Consider the following 21,906-nt stretch of genomic DNA (forward strand, 5'->3'; position numbering starts at 1 on the left):
TAATATATTTCAGGACAACTTGGTCTTCTTACAGGAATCGCAAAGAACTCAAAAGATGAGTGATGACCACTACAAAATTAATGTCTCATTTTTTTCCAATGATTTATAAGATAGCTGAAATATTGGATGTAGGATTAACCTTGTTTACTCATCAATCTCAAATTCATTATTGTATAATCCAACTACACATCCTGACACAGGTTCTACATCTTTAGACTTTGTAGCATTGTGAAATGGATCAAATACGGGAAAAAAAAATCAAGAAATGTTAACCTTGGTCAAAAAGCAAAATAATGTACAAGCTATGATAAGTTATGTTCAGCTAAAGCAGATTTGGCATCAATTCTAAGCATGGGAGGCTATTAATAGATGGAAAAGATTTCCATACTCAGTCAGCAAGCAGTGTAACCTCTGCATAAGAATGTTATAAGTTTGTGCAGCACACCATGTCTTAAGCACCCATCTAAAATGATACTTTGCTTATCAATTAATTTAATTTGCAGTTGAGACCAGTCCTATAGCAAGAATCCTTCTTACATTTCCTTCCTGGGGGTGCTGAGGTTAAATGCAAGACAAAGCTGTCATTCTAACTGAAATTATCTAACTCAAACTGGACCTGAAACAGGAACCTCTTTGTGGTAGAATTGCACAATATCAACACTCAATTATTAGTTAGCATTAGAATTATTTATTGGATGTGTCACATTTCTCTGCTCCAAATATATTTTTTCTGAGTTCTAGAATGAAAAAAGTTATATTAAAACACTATAAGACTAATCAACTGAAGAAACATATAAAGGATCTTATTTTGAATACTTAGAAACAAAGGAACATGAGTAGGCCATTTAGCCTGTCAAGCCAGCATTGCCATTCAATTAGATTTGCATGAGAGGAGAATGCTGATTGTGTTCCTTTGACTTTGGTGTTTCTTGCAAATTGTGCAAGACACGAAGTTTCATCAAAACATGACGTTTTCAGCAACACTTTTCTTAGTCAAAAAGAGAAAGGATGCAATGTAAGGTTTAGGAAACTGAAGACAAACAGAGTCTTTGAAGAACACAAAGATAGTAGGAAAGAACTTAATCAAGGAATTAGGAAGGCTAAATGGGGCCATGAAATGTCTTTAGCAAACAGAATTAAGAAAAATCCCAAAGTGTTTTATACGTCTATAAGGAGCAAGAGGATAGCAAGGGACAGGATCTGTCCGCTCGGGGACAAAGGAGGGAATTTATGCAAGGAGCTAGAGGAAGTCGATGAGGTCGTTAATGAATGCTTTGCATCAGTACTCAAGAAGGAAGGGACATGGTGGATGGTGAGTCTAGGGAGGAGTATGTTGATATTCTCGAGCAAGTCAATATAAAGGTCTCAAAGATGGCAACAGAGTAGCAGTGCAACATGAGCTGAGCTCATCTGCTCCATTTGCTTTCACTTTTTTCCTTCTTTCACTGTTTTCCTTTCTTTCTTTGATCTGTAGAGAGAGGGTTTCTGCAGGGTGTAAGAGGGTGAGCTCAGCAGATGGGACATTGAACTATTGTGGTGAGAGCGAGCCCGATGTGGCAATGAGAGAGGTCCCCCGGCATCTGTGGAAGTGTCTAGAGAAAGCAGGCTGAGGTGGTGATGAAGGCAGGGGAGATAGAGCTTATCTCTGGAGACAGCTCAGTTATGGAGGCAGCGGCGGCAATGGCACAGCAGCTTCATTGCATCTGTGGTACGGCAGCAACTGGGGACCTAGATCGGGACTTTGGCAGTTAATGATTGAACCCAATGTGGAAACAGCGAGCCCAATGCAGTGGTGAGGGAGGTCCCCAGGCATCTGTGGTGGTGGCGAAAGCAGGCAACCCAAGGTCTCCTAGAGAGCAGGCCAAAGCAAAGGAGATCGAGCTGTTGTAGGGACTATCATTTACTGTATACTCAGCACAGTTAAGCACTTAGGAGGGACTGTAATGTTTAATTTTTAAACTTTGTTTTTTTATTTTTCTATTTTCTATCTAGGTACTTTTGATGGTGCCAGAAATGGCGACATTGTCCACTTTTCACTGTACTCAAGTTCTTCTATATTCCAGGGCAGGTGACAATAAAAGCTAATTCTAACTCTAGTTCTATTAAAAAAAAAAGAGGTGGTGTAACACGTCTTAAAAAGCATTAAGATAGACAAATCCCCAGGATCTGATGGGATCTATCCAAGAATAATGAGGGAGGAAGGTCAAGAAATTGCTGTGCTGAAAATGTGTTGCTGGAAAAGCGCAGCAGGTCAGGCAGCATCCAAGGAACAGGAGCATCAACGTTTCGGGCATAAGCCTGAAGAAGGGCTTATGCCCGAAATGTCGATTCTCCTGTTCCTTGGATGCTGCCTGACCTGCTGCACTTTTCCAGCAACACATTTTCAGCTCTGATCTCCAGCATCTGCAGTCCTCACTTTCTCCTCGAAGAAATTGCTGTGGCCTTGTATGACATCTTTAATCTTCTGGGAGAGGTCCCAGAGGACTGGAGACTAGCTTTGTTTAAGAAGGGGAGCAGGGATAATTCTGGAAATTATAGACTGTGAATCTTATGTCAGTGGTAGGGAAATAATTGGAGAAGATTCTTCGGGTATTTGCATGGAAAAATATGGCTTTGAACAGGGAAGGTCGTTCTCACAAACATGATTGAGTTTTTTGAGGAAGTGACAAATGATTGATAAGGACAGAGTCATAGCGATGTACAGCACAGGAGTAGATCTATCAGTCCAACTCATCCATGCCAACCGGATATCCCAACCCAATCTAATCCCACCTGCCAGCACCTGGCCCTTATCCCTCTAAACCCTTCCTATTCATATACACATCCAGATGCCTTTTAAATGTTGCAATTGTACCAGCACCCCCACCCCCACTTCCTCTGACAGCTCATTCCATACATGTACCACCCTCTGTTAAAACGTTGCCCCATAGGTCTCTTTTATATCTTTCCCCTCTCATCCTAAACCTATGCCTTCTAGTTCTGGACTCCCTGACCCCAGGGAAAAGACCTTGCCTATTTATCCTATCCATGCCTCTCATGATTTTGTAAACCTCTATAAGGTCACCCCTCAGCCTCCGATGCTCCAGGGAAAACAGCCCCAGCCTGTTTAGCCTCTCCCTATAGCTCAAATCCTCCAACCCTGGCAACATCCTTGTAAATCTTCTGAACCCTTTCAAGTTTCACAACAACTTTCTATCGCAGCCGCATCATGACCTCCCAACTCCTGTACTCAATACTCTGAACAATAAAGGAAAGCATACCAAATGCCGCCTTCACTATCCTATCTACCTGCGACTCCACTTTCAAGGAGCTATGAACCTGCACTCCAAGGTCTCTTTGTTCAGCAACACTCCCTAGGACCTTACCATTAAGTGTATACAACCTGCTAAGATTTGCTTTCCCAAAATGCAGCACCTCACATTTATCTAAATTAAACTCCATCTGCCACTTCTCAGCCCATTGGCCCATCTGGTCAAGATCCTGTTGTAATCTGAGGTAACCTTCTGCGCTGTCCACTACACCTCCAATTTTGGTGTCATCTGCAAACTTACTATCTATACCTCTTATGCTCACATCCAAATCATTTATATAAATGGTGAAAAGTAGTGGACCCAGCACCGATCCTTGAGAGACTCCACTGGTCACAGGCCTCCAGTCCGAAAAACAACCCTCCACCACCATCTTCTGTCTTCTACCTTTGAGCCAGTTCTGTATCCAAATGGCTAGTTCACCCTGTATTCCATGAGATCTAACCTTGCTAACCAGTCTCCCATGGGCAACCTTGTCGAACGCCTTACCTAAGTCCATATAGATCACATCAACTGCTCTGCCCTCATCAATCCTCTTTGTTACTTCTTCAAAAAACTCAATCAAATTTGTGAGACATGATTTCCCACACACAAAGCCATGTTGACTATCCCTAATATCCTTGCCTTTACAAATACATGTACATCCCGTCCCTCAGGATTCCCTCCAACAACTTGCCCACCACCACCGTCAGGCTCACTGGTCTATAGTTCCCTGGCTTGTCCTTACCACCCTTCATAAACAGGGGCACCACGTTAGCCAACCTCCAGTCTTTCGGCACCTCACCTATGATTATCGATGATACAAATATCTCAGTAAGAGGCCCAGCATTCACTTCTCTAGCTTCCCACAAAGTTCTAGGGTACACCCAATCAGGCCAAAAGATGTTGTCTATATGGCTTTTAGCAAGGTCTTTGATAAGAACCCTCCTGGCAGGCTGATACATTGGGATCCATGGTGAGATGATAAGATGGATACAGAACTAGCTTTTCAGACTGAAGATCTGTGGCCAGTAGTGTTCCAGAGGGATCAATACTGGGGACCCCTGTTGTTTGTAATACGCTATATAAATGATTTCAAAGCAGCCTGATTAGTAAGTTTGCAGGCAATACAAAGTTTGAGGGAATTGTAGATGGTGATAGTGGATGCTACAGGATATAGGTAGGCTGGAGACTTGAACTGAGAAGTAGTAGAAGGAGTTTAATTGAGACAAATATGAGGGAATGCATTTTGGGAGATACAATGCAGAAGGGAAGTATACAGTAAATGGCAGTGTTATCAATGTTCAGATAGATCTTGGTGTACAGGTCCAAATGTCTGAGAAAATGGTAACACAGTGGATAAGGTGTCCAAGAAGGCATATGCATGTTTGCCTTCAATGAGAGCAATAGAGTATGAAAATTGACAAGTCATATTGCAGCTGTATAAAATTGTGCACAGTCTGTTCACCATGCTATCAGAAGGATGTGGAGCATTTAGAAAGGGTACAGAAACATTTTACCAGGTGGTGCTTAGTTTGGAGGGAATTAGCTATGAGGAGCGATTGGACAAACTTGGTTTGTTTTTATTTGAACATGAAAGGATAAGTAGTGACCTGAAAGAAGTTTACAAAATTATGAGAGGCATAAATAGAATGGATAATCTGTTTTTTTTTTTCTGAGGGTTGAAATGTCAATTACTAGGGTACATAGATTTAAGGTAGAAGGAAGTATGTTTAAAGGAAATGTGAGAGGCAAGTATTTTACATAAGTGTGGTAAGTGCCTGGAATATTTTGCCAGAGGAACTGGTGCAGGCGGATACAATAGCAATGTTTAAGAGGCATCATGGCATGTATGAATAGGCAGGGAATAGTGGGATATGGACAGTGTAGAAGCAAAATGTTTTTAGTTTAGAAAGGCATCATGTGTTGACACAAGTTTTGTGGGTCAAAGGGACTGTTCTTGCACTGGACTGTACTGTTCACTCAAGTTCTGTACAACTAAATAACTATTCAATAGATTGTTACTATTCATCTACCTCAACTCTATTCTTCTGCATTATCTCCATATTCCTTAATGTCATACGTCAATAGATTTACGAAGACTAATGTCTTGATGCTCAATTATTGGGCTTCCACAACCCTCTGAGTGAGAGAATTCCAAAGATTCATCACCAACTAAGTGAAGAAATTGCCTCTCATCTAAGTTTTAAACACCCTACCTCTTACCCTTAGGTTATGTCCTCTTGTTTTAAACACATCAGCCCAGGGGAGCATCCTATTTGCATCCACCCCGTCATGCCTTGTAAGAATTTTATTTAATTAGATTACCTCTCATTCTTTGAAATTGTAGGAAATAAAAACTCAGTTTCCTCAATCTGTCTTTATAAAACAATTCCTGGTTATAATTATAGGGATTAATCTGCAGTGCACTCTGTGGCAAGTCTATCATTCCTAAGATAAGGAGACCCAAACTGTACACAATACTCTAATTGCAGTCTCACCAAAGCTCTACACATTTGCAGAAAGACAACTTTATTTCTGTATTTATTGACAATACATTTCAGATTTCTGTAACACAAACCAGCCATGTTTTTATATTCCAAAATCTCATGTTATTGTTCTTTTGGATCAGCTATTTTTAATTGACACGATGATTTTCAAACAACAATCTTTGTGTGTGAAAATATGGTGTTAAATTTACATTTAGCTAAAGAGACTAGATCAGAGGTGAGTGGGCTACCAACTTTCTGCTATTAGGTGGCAGTTTGCTGATATATACCTGTATGCAGTTAATTTTGCCAGATGCTGCTTTAGGCAAATGATAACCAATTGGAAATGTTCCAATTAGCATGTGGGACCCCAGTGAATCTGAAACCTGGTCAGTCTTTGTGGCAGACCTCTGGATAGGGAGGCATGCCAAGAAGTGGGGCCAGCAATCCACCAATACAGTTATTCCTTTGTTCAGTCATTGTACTGAAAAGCTATAGTCACAGCTACGGACTTATGGGCTTTCCTGTAGAGAAGCTCCAATCCAGAATGATGGTCTGGCAACGAAAGATTCTTCAAAGGGCATCTCCATCTTGAGGTACACTCTCTTTACCCTACCACTCCAGCAGTGCCTGCCTCTGACTAATCTTCCAGATTGGAAGACTTTCAGTCTAAGAAAGTTTCTCTACTTCCTTAATTAAACAACTAGCATAGGATTTGGCCACTAATTGACAACTTTCAAAACTGCATTGACGATCATTTAACAATGGAAAGTGGGATCAGGATGAACAAAATGTCCTGATGTCACAATTCTGATCCCAAAACAAAATAAAAATCCAGCACTTGGAATTAACCTGCAATTGGATTTTAAAAATTACAAAATGATTCTAGTCCTTTTCATGGACAATTCAATACCTTGTTATTTTCAGCTCCTCGTACTGAGGTCTTTAACCCGAACAACAGTTTAGAAATATCAGAGATTACAGGGTATGCTTCACTGCATAAGAAACAAACATTCGTCATCAAGGTTCAAGTGATATTTGATAAATAGGGAAGGGAATAAAGACATCTTTATTGTTTTATATCATTATGTATAGTAACATTTATTAGGATTGTATTTTCTATTCTTAATTTGTTTGTTCTAAATTTAAATAAATTGGGTTAGAGCCCAAGGTTCAGATGGTGGAGAATACTTCCAATCTGATTTTCAAAGACAAGAGGATCAAATGATGCATGATTTTCTTTTCTATCTATTCTTAGACTATCCAGCATGTTTAACTACACAAACAGTGGTGATATGAGTCAATCAACTGAATGGATTGGATATTTTGAAGTGTGACACATACTTCCTCATATGCCATGGCTGCATTATTGAAATAATAAATATAATTATATGGTTGGCATATTATATTTTGACTTAAAGCACTATTCCAAAAAGAATGTATTGATTTACAAATTCTATTAGTGTTGTTTAATAGAGCTTTACTTTGACTCACTCATTTGTGCCTTTAATTAATTTATCATAACACAATGCTAATTATACAAATTATGATCACTTTTTGCTGAACAAAATGACAGTGATCCTTTTTATAATTCATGTTAGAATTCTAAATGCTGTGCATACCCACTATCAATGCTCAGCTTGCAGAAACCTAGAAATAAATGATAGTGTCTGCTTCCAGAACTCTACATGAAGTTCAATACTTGGAAGAATTAAAAATTGTTGTATCTATTTTAGAAGAATAATCCATAACAATATATTTAATTTTATTTATTGATATTCAAGTCAAAATTATTTTAGTCAAATCTACTGAATAAAAAGGCAAGCCAGCTGTACATTTTAACATACAGAGCTGAATCTTACTTTTTTTGATTGCGTCAATTTTGTCAAATTCCACAGATGTCTTCCTTGTGAGATGGCCTAGTGAGATCTCTGACTGCATCTTACCAAACTTGCTTCATTACTTACCTACACCATTCCACCATGTTCCTCTTGTCTGATCTTAGCCCCAATTTACTGCCAGCTGTTCCCAGAAAAACTCTGCACCCACAGGATATCTATTGAAAGACCAGCATTCCTGGTGCCATAGCTTCTTTAAAAGGCCAATGTGCACCCAGACGAGTATTGGCATTCTGAGACTTCATTACTTGGTCAAGGACATTATTTTTGAAAATGTCTGAAAAGAGAAGTGGCATGGTGATTGTCTGACAGGGATCTGTAGGTCATTGTCCAAGATGACTTTCAGAGGATTTTTTTGTTTAAAGATTTTTAGATTTTGTTGTCACGTGTATTCATGTACAGAAGTACAAGAGGACACTGAAAAGTGTATAAAGCAATGCCACCAGGCTTGGCAGCCTGGTCCAAGCTCAATGCTGTTCTTACATTCTGGATGAACAGCCAGCAATACCACAAGAAGATCAATGAACTTCTCCACTCTGCCAGGGCAAGTGCTACACTCTTCTCTGCTACTTCACATTCACTCTATCTCTGCTATGTACCCAATCCCACCAAGGCTCATGCTGTACCACTCCTACCATTGCATGTAATATCTTCCTTCACTTGCTCTCATTGGTCACACACCACCAACCCTCCAGATCACTTGCTGAGCCACTTCATCACCTTTAGCTCAGCTGCAACAGAATCAATGGCTGTTCCACCCATTCTTGTCTCACTCAATCCCCCCATCTTTCTCATTACATGAGAAAACAGCCTAGAACAAGCTAGAAAGAGCAAGGATGGACAGTGCAGTTCCTGGTATCAGCCTTCTCACCCTGTGTGAGGATAGAATCTTGTCCCTTACAAAACTAGATCATGACTGCTCCTGTACAGATACTGAGACATGCATGTCCCATAATTTCTAAAAGGGAAATTATGTTTAGCTAACTTGCTGGAGTTTTATGAAGAAGTAACACAAAGGCTCGATTATGCTAACACCGTTAATGTAGTGCACATGGACTTTTAGGAGATAAAATAAAGAAATGCAGGTGCTGGAAATTTGAAACAAAAACTGAAATTGCTGGCAAAACTCAGCACGTCTGGCAGCATCTGTAGAGAGAAAACAGAGTTAAGATTTTGGCTATGGGGAGAAGAGCTGCAAAGCAGGAGTAAACTTGAAAAACATTTTTTAAAAACATGGATTTTAAAAGCCATCTCAATTTCTCAACCATCAGGTCTCACACTTACACAACATCAGAGCTGCAGCTATATCTGGGCAGTACGGTGACCTCAGTGGTTAGCACTGCTACCTCACAGCGTCAGAGGTCCGGGTTTGATTCCATCCGCGGACGACTGTCTGTGAGGAGTTTGCACATTCTCCCAGTGTCTTTGCGGGTTTCCTCTGGGTGCTCCAGTTTCCCCCACAGTCCAAAGATGTGTAAATTAGGTGGATTGACCGTAGGAAATGCAGGGTTACAGGGATGGGGTGGGCTTCTATTCAGAGGGTTGATGTGGACTTAATGGGTCAAATGACCACTTCCACACTGTAGGGATTCTATTCTATGAAATGTTAGCAGAGGGGGAGAGAAGGGCCACAACCAGGAGGTCAGGATTTGGAAAAGCTGCAACATGAAAGCTGGGGAGGCAGAAGTTCATAACATGGAGACGGTGGACATCTCAACTCAGAATTAAGGGAGATAAAAGAACACAGCATGGAATATAGGAGCAAGGGAGATGCCAATCAGATTGCACAGGTAATGATGTTAAACTAATCTTGCATGCTCAATGAGACTTCACTCACTACTAATTTAACAATGTTTTGGTTTAGCAATGTTAAACAAGGCAACTTTAAATGAGAACTTACTGTAGCTGTAAGTTAGATTGCTATAATTTCACTTGTTTTCTAGTTACTAAACTCTAGTTGAAATAACTTTACCAGGTTCTGCCTTGACTGAGGAATATCCATACTTATAATTTCTGTTTTTTAAAACTTGCATAAAGTGAGTGTTGGGAAAAGTTTAGCTGTAGAAATTGATGTATTATTGTCTGTATTATTGACCAGACATTTAAGACAATTCCATGACATTACAACATATGATGTTGCAGTACTTATTTTGCTTTCAATCACTCTGTCACTGTAATGGAGTCAGTGTACTGTGTTCAGTCAGTTATGTATATATAAAATGTAATATCAATAAAAACAAAGCCCAAACTATATAGAAGTTTCTGATAGGATAGCAATATAAATCATTATTGTGGTTAATAAACTTCAAGACATCTGTTTCAACAAGAACTCAGACTTCATGAGCTAACATATAGAGAAGCATTCAGATCATATACTGGCAGTGGTGTTTGATTCAAGAAACCACTTTATGGTTCAAAGTTTGTGCGAAGATTTGTAGCTTGGGTGCTCGTTGTTGTGGTTCTGTTCGCCGAGCTGGAAGTTTTTGTTGCAAACGTTTCGTCCCCTGGCTAGGCGACATTATCAGTGCTTGGGAGCCTCCTGCGAAGCGCTTCTTTGATGTTTCCTCCGGTGTTTATAGTGGTCTGTCACTGCCGCTTCCGGTTGTCAGTTTCAGCTGTCCGCTGTGATGGTTGGTATATTGGGTCCAGGTCGATGTGTTTGTTGATGGAGTTTGTGGATGAATGCCATGCCTCTAGGAATTCCTTGGCTGTTCTGTCTGGCTTGCCCTATGATAGTAGTGTTGTCCCAGTCGAATTCATGTTGCTTGTTGTCCACAACCAAGAGGACTAGCCACACTACCATACATCAGGAGCATCTCAGAACTGACAGCCAGTCTACTGCGACCCCTAGGACTCATAACGGTACACGAACTAACAGCCACGCTCAGACAACAACTCACCAGAACGAAGGACCCGATACCCAACATGAGCAAAACTAATGTAGTGTACAAAATACCATGCAAGGACTGCACATATAGGACAAACAGGAAGACAGCTAACAATCCGCATACATGAACATCAACTAGCCACGAAACGACACGAGCAGCTATCCTTAGTAGCCACACACGCAGACAACAAGCGACATGAATTCGACTGGGACAACACTATTATCATAGGGCAAGCCAGACAGAGAACAGCCAGGGAATTCCTAGAGGCATGGCATTCATCCACAAACTCCATCAACAAACATATCGACCTGGACCCAATATACCAACCACTACTGCGGACAGCTGAAACTGACAACCGGAAATGGCAGGGACAGACCACTATAAACACCGGAGGAAACATCAAAGAAGCGCTTCGCAGGAGGCTCCCAAGCACTGATGATGTCGCCTAGCCAGGGGACGAAACGTTTGCAACAAAAACTTCCAGCTCGGCGAACAGAACCACAACAACCACTTCATGGTGACACAAAGTGGCAGAAGTTGGGCACTAAAAGCTAATCATGACAACTAATTGTTACTCAAGGCTGAAATGGTGGTAGCAGCAGTGAAATTTGTGACAAGACCTTTTCCTCAAGTAATTTCTCAACACCTACTTGAGTTCAGAGCTGAAGTTAACAACCAAGACTAAAAGTGTAACAACCTATACTGAAGCACAGTATGTACTTAAGCTCCATAATGGAGACATAATATTTGTGAGTAACCTTTCAATCTCTCATTAAAAAGGAAGACCAGGGCTGATCTGATTTAACAAATGGACCTTTTACAAGTGTATGCTATAGCTCTAATCTAATAAAATTGATTCTTGGGCAAGATACAGAAAAAAGACGACAATTTTCTAAATTAATAAGGCCTTTCCTCTGCACAAATTCTGCCATTTTTTTTTGAAATGTTGGAAAAACAAGATAAAGTTGTGCATGACACTACTTGCAGGAACAGCTCAGCTATTCTTTTAAATGAAGAAAATATAAAAGGAAGTGATAAACTCAAATTATAATCAATCATAATTTTAAATAAAAACTTTTTACTTCCAAGACCAACAAACAATGATAAAGCTGAGAAAGCAGTCAAAAGCCTGTTGCTGTCAGAACAAAATTGGCTCGAAGGTAAGAGACTTGGTGGTGGAGTGTTGCTTTATGGACGGGAGGTCTGTGACCAGTGGTGTGCCACAAGCATTGCTGCTGGGTCCACTGCTTTTTAACATTTAAATAAATGATTTGGATGTGAATATAGGAGGTATGGTGAGTAAGTTTGCAGATGACACCATAATTGGAGGTTTAATTGACAGCGACGAAGGTTACCTCAGTACAATGGGACATCAATCAGATGAGCCAGTGAACTGAGGAGTGGCAAATGGAACTGTGCGAGGTGCTACATTTTGGAAGGGCAAATCTGGCCATGACCTATGTACGTAATGGAAAGGACCTGGGCGGTGTTGCCAGACAAAGAGACCTTGGAGTGCAGGTTCATAGTTCTTTGAAAGTGGAGTCACGGGTAGATAGCATACCTTTATTAGTCAGTGCACTGCGTATAGGAATTGGGAGGTCATGTTGCAGCTGTACAGGACACTGGTTAGGTCACTTTTGGAATATTGTGTTCAATTCTGGTCTCCCTGCTTCAGGAAATATGTTGGGAAACTTGAAAGGATTCAGAAAAGGTTTACACAGAGATGTTGCCAGGGTTGGAGTATTTGAGCTATAGGGAGAGGCTGAATAGGCTGGAGCTGTTTGCCCTGGAGAGTCATAGGCTGAGGGGTGACCTTATAGAAGTTTATAAAATCATGAAGGGCATAGATAGGCTAAATAGACAAGATCTTTTCCCCAGGATGGGGGAGTTCAAAATAGAGGGCATGTGTTTAAGGTTAAGGGGAAATATTTAAAATGGACTAAGGGGCAACGTTTTCACAGAGGTTGGTGCATGTATGGAATGAACAGCCAGAGGAACTTATGAAGGCTGGTACAATTACAACATTAAAAGACACCTGATGGGTATATGAATAGGAAGCATTTAGAGGGATATGGGCCAATTGCTGGCCAAGGAGACTAGATTAATTTAGGATATCTAGTCAGCATGGACAAGTTGGATGAAGGATCTGTTTCCATGCTGCACATCTCTAAGACTCTAAATAAGTGAACATTTTCAGCAATTCTAGTGATGGCAGCAAAAATCCTGACAAAGTTTTCTAACTTTTAGAAGATCAATTTAAAGTTCAAGTTAACTTTGGAATACACAGCCTTGTTTTTATTATACTGATAACAGCCATTCAAAGGCAGGTTTCTATGTAAAAATACAGAATGTGATTTCACCAAACATAACCTAGCTTAAAGAAAATCCTATGGTCACTGACTCTACATTGCATTACTCGTTTCAGAAAAGCATTTCATGTTAAACCTAAGGAAAATACTACTTAGAAGACTACTAGAAGAATGATACAAGTTTAAAGCACTTGTAGGAGGCCAGAAACATCTTCAGATACTATGACTCTGACAGCTATTGCATGTATCATCATGGTCAATAAAACATCTAAATCTTGAAAGTGATGTGTCTTGTTCCACCTACTAAAATAGTGTTCAACATCTTGTGACATTGCAATCTCCTGTACAAGTGAACATTGACCTAAAGTGTCTTAGAAAGCAATTTATCCAGGGACACCATAATGATTCGTAGCAATGTGTGAAGAACAAATATATTCAGTCAATGTTGCATTCAACATTCATAAGACCCAAAAGAAGTTGAGGAAGAAAGTTTGCTGACACCAGAGACTTAAACATCATATGGCTTCCGAGCTTTAGTCCAGACAAAAATAGTTGATAAAAGTATTTGAACAATATTCTTAAAGGATAAAATAAATGTAACTGGATAAAAACTACCAAGGAAAGAATTGTTAACTGTGGTTTGAAGTTTTTGCACACAAATGAAAAGGTCATGCTGAGCTTACACTCAATGTGATACTGCCACCGTTCTGATGTATTGTTAAAGTGAGAAGCTAACTGACCTCTTACGTGGTCATAGCAGATCCCATGATATTAATTTTAAAGAAGAGCATTTCTGGCCATTTAGGATTAAGAGTAAAGTAAAGCCAAAATACTGTGGATACCAGAAATAGGAAATAAAATTAGAAATAGCTGGAAATACTCAAAGGATTTGCTAGCATTTATGGAGAAAGGGACAGAATTAACATTCTCAGGTGCAAAGAAAAGTTATATTCGTTGTAAAACATCACAAGCTTATTTTAAAATTGCAATATACTCCTCCATGGTGGGAGCATGTGCCATTAGCACTGATCTTAGCACTACATAGTTCATTTGAGGAGGGTACATCTGCTGATTTACAGAGCTGATGAGCAGCATGTGGTGGTGCAATGTGAGGATTTGGAATCTTTTGACAGTGAAGCAGCTTGTTTCCTTCCTCAGTTGCACAGTGATAGATTTTGGACCTTACAGCAAGTATTTAACAGAAAGCTTTAATCTGAAAATAAACAATTTACGTAATCAATTAAAAGGTGTTAACTATGTTGCAAGGCCTGCCTTGATTGCACTAAATTTAATACTCAAATCCTGAATGGGACATGAAACCAAAATCTTTCACCTCAAAGAAATGAGTGGTACTGACCCTGACATTAAGGGAGAGAGTGAAACTTTGAGAACAGGGTTCAATTGGAAACCAGTCCCATTAAAACTATTGAACCAATGCCACATACTGCTTCATGGAAAAATCTGGTGACCTCTGTAGCATGGATTTCCCCTTTCCTGTAATAGTTTAAATGTAGCACCACATCAAGGCAATCTCTAGATATTTTTCAACAGTGATCTCATGAAGTAAGATAAACAGCCAATCACATTTTAGTATTTTCAGACAGCAAAGAGGGAATAAAATGAATTGTTTATTCTTTACTTTTAATTAAATAAAATATGGAGTGCAATAAATTACATTGAAATATGGGATTGGAAAATGAAATATAAACAAACCTTTAAAAATGTATGTATTGTATAAAAGCATGATGGCAGCAGTTTCTGCAAATTTCATGCTTTGTTAAAATAACTACAGTATTGTGCTCTTTTGGCAAATGCTACAATTAAGATAATTTAATATATTCATGCAACATGACTACTTGCACAACAACATCACTTTGTCTTATTCTTTGTCTTTTCACATCACTCCTATAATTACAAATCAGAGGTTGTGTCCTTCCGCCATCTATAATTCACCATTTTATAATATTATAATCGAGAGCAATATGAAACAATGATTGAGAGAAAAGAAAAACTGGTCCAATTATAATCTTCAGATATAAATGCAACTGTTGAACAAGGTATTCTGCTTTTCACGCAATCTACATTCAAGATTGTGCTGGTTTTAGAAAGCATTTTCTGTTCAGTTTTCCCCTCATATTTACATCCTACAGAATATAAAATCTGCCACATACGATGTATTTTGGAATATATTTTTCAAACATTACAGTTCAAATATATTTTTGATATATATGAGTTCTAACATGGTGTGGTTCTATGAATGCAGTTGAAAATAGTTTTAGCACAAAAATAAGCAATCAACAACACTAATCCAGCATCTGTAAGTTACAATTAATTTTATAAATAATATCAAAGTTACTAGTTTCAAACAGGTACAATAGTCAATTCCTTATGAAATTAGAAGGTAAAATTTAAAAGCTGTCAATAAGTGTCTATTTATGCTCTTGCACATAATAAAACAGTCTTGATTAATTTCAAGATGCTAGCAAAGGTGCAATTAGTAAAATTTCATCATAGTAGTAATACCATTCTAGGTCATGGCCAGTTCAGTCAGTGGCCTACAATTCTTGGATGATTCTTCGTTTAGCACAAAAAGAATCAAGTCATTATGGATGTAATTTGTGCTTGAAAAATCTTCAACATTTTGTGCTGGTTTGATTGATTTCACGCTGAAGATGCACCTGAGCAGAAACACCAGACTTAACAGTGGATCTATTTAGCTTTTCTTAATATTGTTGTAATGCAGCCAGAATGTAAAGTGCTTTCAAAACCAGAGCAGCCATACAAATATTGTAGCTACAAATGCTGCTCAGAATCTGGGAATTCTAAGGCAAATAACTTACCTTCTGACTGCTTACAACCTATTCATCATCTAGAAGTACAAATTCAGAATGCGAATACTCTTAATTTGCTTGAATGAGTCAAGTTCCAACAACACAAGCTCAACACCATCCAGAAAAATAATACTAACAGTTAAGTATTGCAGATGCTGGAAATTTGAAATAAAAACATAAAATGCTGGAGAAACTCAACAGGTCTGGCAGCATCTGTGGAGAGAGAAACAAAGTTAATGTTTTGAGTCTGGTATGATTCTTTTTCAAAACTCTAATCTAGAAATGCAGATATTGCTGTCAGCAATTCTATTCTTCCCCCCTTTTGTTCCAAAGAAGACTCATACTTGACTTGAAATATGAACATTATTTTAGGTCAAAGTAGCCCACTGATCAGCATCCCATCTGTAAATTTAAACATATACTTCCTACACTGCTGTGCACAGTGGCAGCTGGATTTATTATCTAAACAACTCGCTGTAGCAAGTCACCAAGATTCTTTCAATTGCATTTCTCAAAAGCACAAAATAGAAGAACAAGGGCAGTAGATGGACAAGAAGACTATTAACAGCTGCAAGTTTCCCTCCATATCATACACCACTCCAACTTGGAAATATACTGTGTTTCCTTCAATTTTAGTGGGTCAAAAATCTTGGAATATCCTATCTAACAGAATTGTGGGTAAATAGAGGCATCAGGAACTATAAGGGTTAAAGGTAGCAAGTCACCACTTGCCATATAGGAAAATTAATACCTGGATGTAAGTTTGCTCACTGAGCTAGAAGGTTCATTTTCAGATGTTTCACCACCATACTACGTAATATCTTCTGTGAGCCTCCAGATGACACACTGGTGGTGCAGCCTGCTTTCTATTTATATCTTGGGTTTCCTTGGGATGGTGATGTCATTTCCTGTGGTGACATTGTTTCCTATGGTGATGTCATTTCCTGATTTTTTTTTCAGGGTGGTAAATGGGATCCAAGTCAATGTGTTTGTTGACAGACTAATGTCATGCTTCTATGAATTCTTGTGCACGTCTCTGGCTTGTCCTAGGAAGGATGTGTTGTCCCAGTCGAAGTGGTGTCCTTCCTCATCCGTATGTGAGGATACTAATGAGAGTTGGTCATGTCATTTTGTGGCAAGTTGATGTTCATGTATCCTGATGGCTAGTTTTCTGCTTGTTTGTCCAATGTAGTATTTGTTACAGTTCTTGCAAGGTATTTTGTAAATGACATTAGTTTGCTTGTTGTCTGTATAGGGTGTTTCAAGTTTTAGTGTACTGCTGTTTTAGTATGTGGTGGGTTTGTGGGCTACCATGAGGTCTGAGTAGTTTGGCAGTCATTTTTGAGCTGTCTTTGATGTAGGGGAGATTGGCTAGTGTTTCTGGACGTGTTTTGTCTGCTTGTTTGGGGTTGTTGCTGAGAAAATCGGCACACTGTGTTCATTGGGTACCCGTTCTTTTTGAAAATGCTGTGGAGGTCGCCACTGATGATGTTTCCTAGCTAGGTAATGAAACGTCTGGATATCAAACCTACAGCTCAGCGGGCAAACCTACACCCTAAACCTCAACTTGAGCTACAAACCTTCACAAACCCTGCACTGCTAGACTACTCAGACCTCTTGACATCATGGTAGTTCACAAACCCACCAACATACTAAAACAGCAGCTAATGAACTTGAAAGACCCTAGGCAGACAACAAGTAAAACTAATGTTATTTACAAGGAGGAGCTAGCCAGTGTTGTATGAGCATTTAGTATATTTGGTTTGCATTTTTCTAGCACTAAGTCAATGTAGCTAACAGTGATGTGTACTTAGTTTTAAGTTGAACCTGATGTCTCACAATCTAGAGACAAGCTTCATTATTTGATGTAATATTATTAGATAATAAATATTTTAAAATAAACTTTTACTTCTTATCAAGATTGAGCCTATCTTCTGCTGAAGTCTTTCTGTGACATCTTTTATTCTTCCCCACTTGATATCAATAGTTTAGAATAACACTAATAAGAAGGATTGGTCACAGTGAATTTGCTCAAGGCATCACAGATCGTTTAACCACACTATATCATAAATAATGAGGGTTTTGTCATACACAGTATGTAGCAGGAATGGATACAACTGAAGAAATCATTAGTTCTACAAAAGCCCCAATCATCCAAGGAAAAAATTCCAGTCGGAAATCTACATGTCCCTTTAAATAATCAGCTGCAGAAAAGCACACAGAGCCTGTCAGCTTCTGTGAACACAGCAGGAAGCAGCTTAAAAGGCAGCCACACTGCCAGCAGTATTATGCCCTTCCTGTAAAAGCTTGAAACAGCTACAAATTATGAAAACTACTGACCAAATTTGTGTTTGTATCAGAGTCTTATCAAAGTTATAACGGGAAAAATCTGAATCATAAAACTTGAGCTAATACTGTTGATATTGGTCAACTGAAGCAAGTCCTTGAGAGGGAGGGTGAAAGTTTTCCACATAAGGAGAATTTCCAGGTGAGAGATAAAAGAAGGCTTAATGCATCATATTTAATAAATGAGAATCTCTAAAATTGTTTAAAATTATCAGGATAAGCACAAAAAGTCAAGGAATAGTTAAAACACCAAGAAACTTTAACTAATGAAACCTCAAAAAGCAGCAAAAGTGTTTATTAAAAAAACAGGAAATGGTACATAATTATTTGTCCTCCATTTTATGGGAAAATAAAAATGCTGCTACTTGTATGAACATCTGAATTAGGAGCAGGAATATGCAATTCAGCCCCTCAAGCTTGCTCTACCATTCAAGGAGATCATGACTGATCTGATTGCAACTTCAAATCCACATTCCCACCTACATTTGATAACCTTTCAACCTCTTGCATAATAAGACTATTTGCTTTGGTCTTACAATTATTCAAAGATCCTGCTTCCACTTTTTCAGGAAGAGAGTTTAAAACATACACAACCTCTGTCTATAAAAATGCACCTAGTCTCTGTTTTAAATTGTAAACAGTTACTGCTAGTACTAAAGTCGCACATAAGGGGGAAGATCCTCTCTACATCTACCTGTCAAGACCAATCAGGATTTTATATGTTTCAGTTAATTTGCCTCTTACTCTTCTAAACTCCAGTGGATACAAGCCTAGCACGTCCAACTTCTCCTTATGCGACAACCATCCATTCTAGGTTTTAGCCTACAAAACATTCCTTGAACTCTAATGCATTTATATCCACCTCAAATAATGTTAATGCATTTCACAATCTTTAAATGTTTGAAAATAATGTTTTCAGTATAAACGTGAGGATAATTCTGAAACATTTAGCATATTTTCAATTTTAATTTACAGTAATAAAAGAACATTTCTGAAATGGGAAATAAGAAATGATTAAAAATCTTCATTCAACGAACAAAGCTTCTTTGTGACAAAACTTCATTAGCAATTCATCTTCATTATTTAATAATTAAAGAAAATATGACAATTTAAAACTTGCTTAAGAAGACCTAACGTTTTATACAATTGAAGTGATTGTACAATTTTAAACACTGAACAGTAAAAGAAGCTGTTCCTGCAAACAATTAAAATGATTACGATAAAAGCATTCAAGTGAATAATTTATATTAGAGAAACAATAGCAATTAAAACATGGAAAAAAAATACCTCCAAGAAGATTTAAAAGCACAAATGCTTCAGACAAGGAAGTAAGATTAGACTATTATGGACAAAGTTCAAGTTATTCAGAATGGTTTTAGTAGTTCAGAATCAGAGAAAAGTGAGTAAGCATATTTATTTATTGGTAGAGTGGTAGCAGATCATGTTTTAAAATAACAATGTAAGAGAAGATACAGATACTGTAGAATATTATTGTAAGAGCATTTAACAATTATTATACATCAGGTATCATCAGGTATCAATTGGCATGGGGTCTGGGTGGGATGCTCTTTGGAAGGTTGGCGCAAACTCAATTGGCCAAATGGTCTCTTTTCACACTGCAGTTATTCTATGATTCTATGATATAATGGACAGAGAAAGATCTAGTGGAAAAAATCCATATTGTAGGAGAATGTATTGCCAACTTTATTCATCGTCTTTTAACATTGGCAGATATTGTTATTGCAATGATTTCCAATCAGAAGTCATTTGACTCAGAATTGTCAGAATTTATGATTTATTTCTTTCAGGGATGTAACGATGAAAAGAGGATCTCACAAGAGAAAAACCAACCAGTTAGTGATAGAAGCTGAAATCTGAAAACAGCATTTGAAATATGGAGAAATGTAAGTCAAACTAGCTCAAGAAGTTCATCAGGATTTGTCAACTTTCTAAGGTAACAAAACCCAGGAACATCACATGATAAAGGTCTTTAAATCCTTTGATTCCAGATGGTACAGTTCTAAATGTAGAGTTACAAAGGACACATAGAAACAATGTCCAGCTTTATCATGCCAATGCAACATTTCTAGAAAACTAAGATATTTCCAGAGAAGTACAAAAGTTGAAAGATGACTATTAAACAACAGAACTAATAATACTTATGTGTAAAAATCCTTTCAGCGAATATCTTTGAGAGAATACTTAAAATACCAAGACTCACCGTCATTGAAACACATATCATTATTTGATGGCATACCACTTTGGAAGATACAAATCAACCTTTCCTGGGGCTAATAGATGATTCATCTGACACAAATATGATAGTAATCATGCAGGTCATCCAACTAATTTCAAACTTCATACTAGGGAGAGTGATAGTGTATTAGCTGAAAAACATCCTTTGATTAGGAGAAGGAAACTGGAACAGTCTGACAGAGGACCGTATGGCACAGACAGAACACCACTCAAAAACAAATCTCAAGAATACTCTTAAAATACTGAGATCAATACACTGTAAAAAACGCATACATCATCAAAACCAATACCACTCACCTCTGAGCAGAAAAGTGTGCTTTGCTCTTAAAAGTTTACACTATGTTGAAGAACCTCAACCAGCTTTGAAGCCAAATATTATAGACAAATGTTACTCAACTTAATAAAAGTAAGATTTCAAAGGTCTTAGAAAAATATTCACTAAGCTTAATAGAACAATGTCACTCAAGATGAATTAATATACAGTCCATTAACTCCATGATTGAGGGATCAGAAGATATGACGAACTTTCTAGGCCACGAGAAATTACTTAATGTCTCCCAACTGCAGATGACTCTTCAAAATCTGATCTTCTGGTACCTATGATATTACTGAGACCATAAACCATAAGAAATAGGTTCCATCATTCAACTGGCTGATTCAAAATTCCTCACATCCACTTTCCTGCCCTTTGCTCAAAACCCTTTGATTCCTTTATTGATGAAGAATCTATCTATCGCAGCCTTAAATATACATAAGGACTCTTCCCTCACAGCTTTCAGTGACAAAGAGTTCCAAAGACTCAAAACCCTCTAAAAGAAGTAACCCTTTGGATGGGTACATGAACAGGAAGGGTTTAGAGGGGTATGGGCCAAATGCTAGCAAATGGGACTAGATCAGTTTAGGATATCTGGTCAGCATGAATGAGTTGGACCAAAGGAACTGTTTCTGTGCTGTACATCTGTGTGACTCTATCTCATCTTGACACTCCTTAATTCTGAGATTATAGCCTCTGGTCCTAGACTCTCTCAGAGAAGAAACATTCTCTCAGCATTTACACTGTCAAGCCCCACAAGAATCTTTTATGTTAAATGAGATCACCTCTCATTCTTATAAATTCCAATGAGTAGAGTCCCAACCTGTTTAGCATTTGTTCATAAGACAATCCTTCCATACAGGGAATCATCCTCGTGAACCTTCTCTGAACCGCCTCCAATGAAATAATATCTTTTCTTAGGTCAGGGCACCAAAACTGCTCACAGTACTCAAAACATTGTCTCTCCAGTACTTTGTACAATTGCATCTCCTTGAAGTAATGGGCAACATTCATCAACTTTCCTGATTACCTGCTGTGCCTGTGGTCTATCAATCACAGGATATGGATGTCACTGGCTAGGCTAGTATTTTGTGCTCATTCCTAATTGCCCAGAGGACAGTTAAGAGTCAAATACATTGCTATGGCTCTGGAGTCACATATTAGGCCAGACTAGGTAAGGATGCCAGATTTCCTTCCTTTCTTCATTCACAATTATCCTTTCATGATGCAGCTTTCTGTAGTTTTTTTTCATTTAAATAATATTCTATACTTTTGTTCTATCTTCCAAA

Source organism: Chiloscyllium plagiosum, unplaced genomic scaffold (genome assembly GCF_037043375.1).
Source record: "Chiloscyllium plagiosum isolate Xiang-an unplaced genomic scaffold, Cpla_swu_hap1 HiC_scaffold_8, whole genome shotgun sequence".
Lineage (NCBI taxonomy): Eukaryota > Metazoa > Chordata > Chondrichthyes > Orectolobiformes > Hemiscylliidae > Chiloscyllium > Chiloscyllium plagiosum.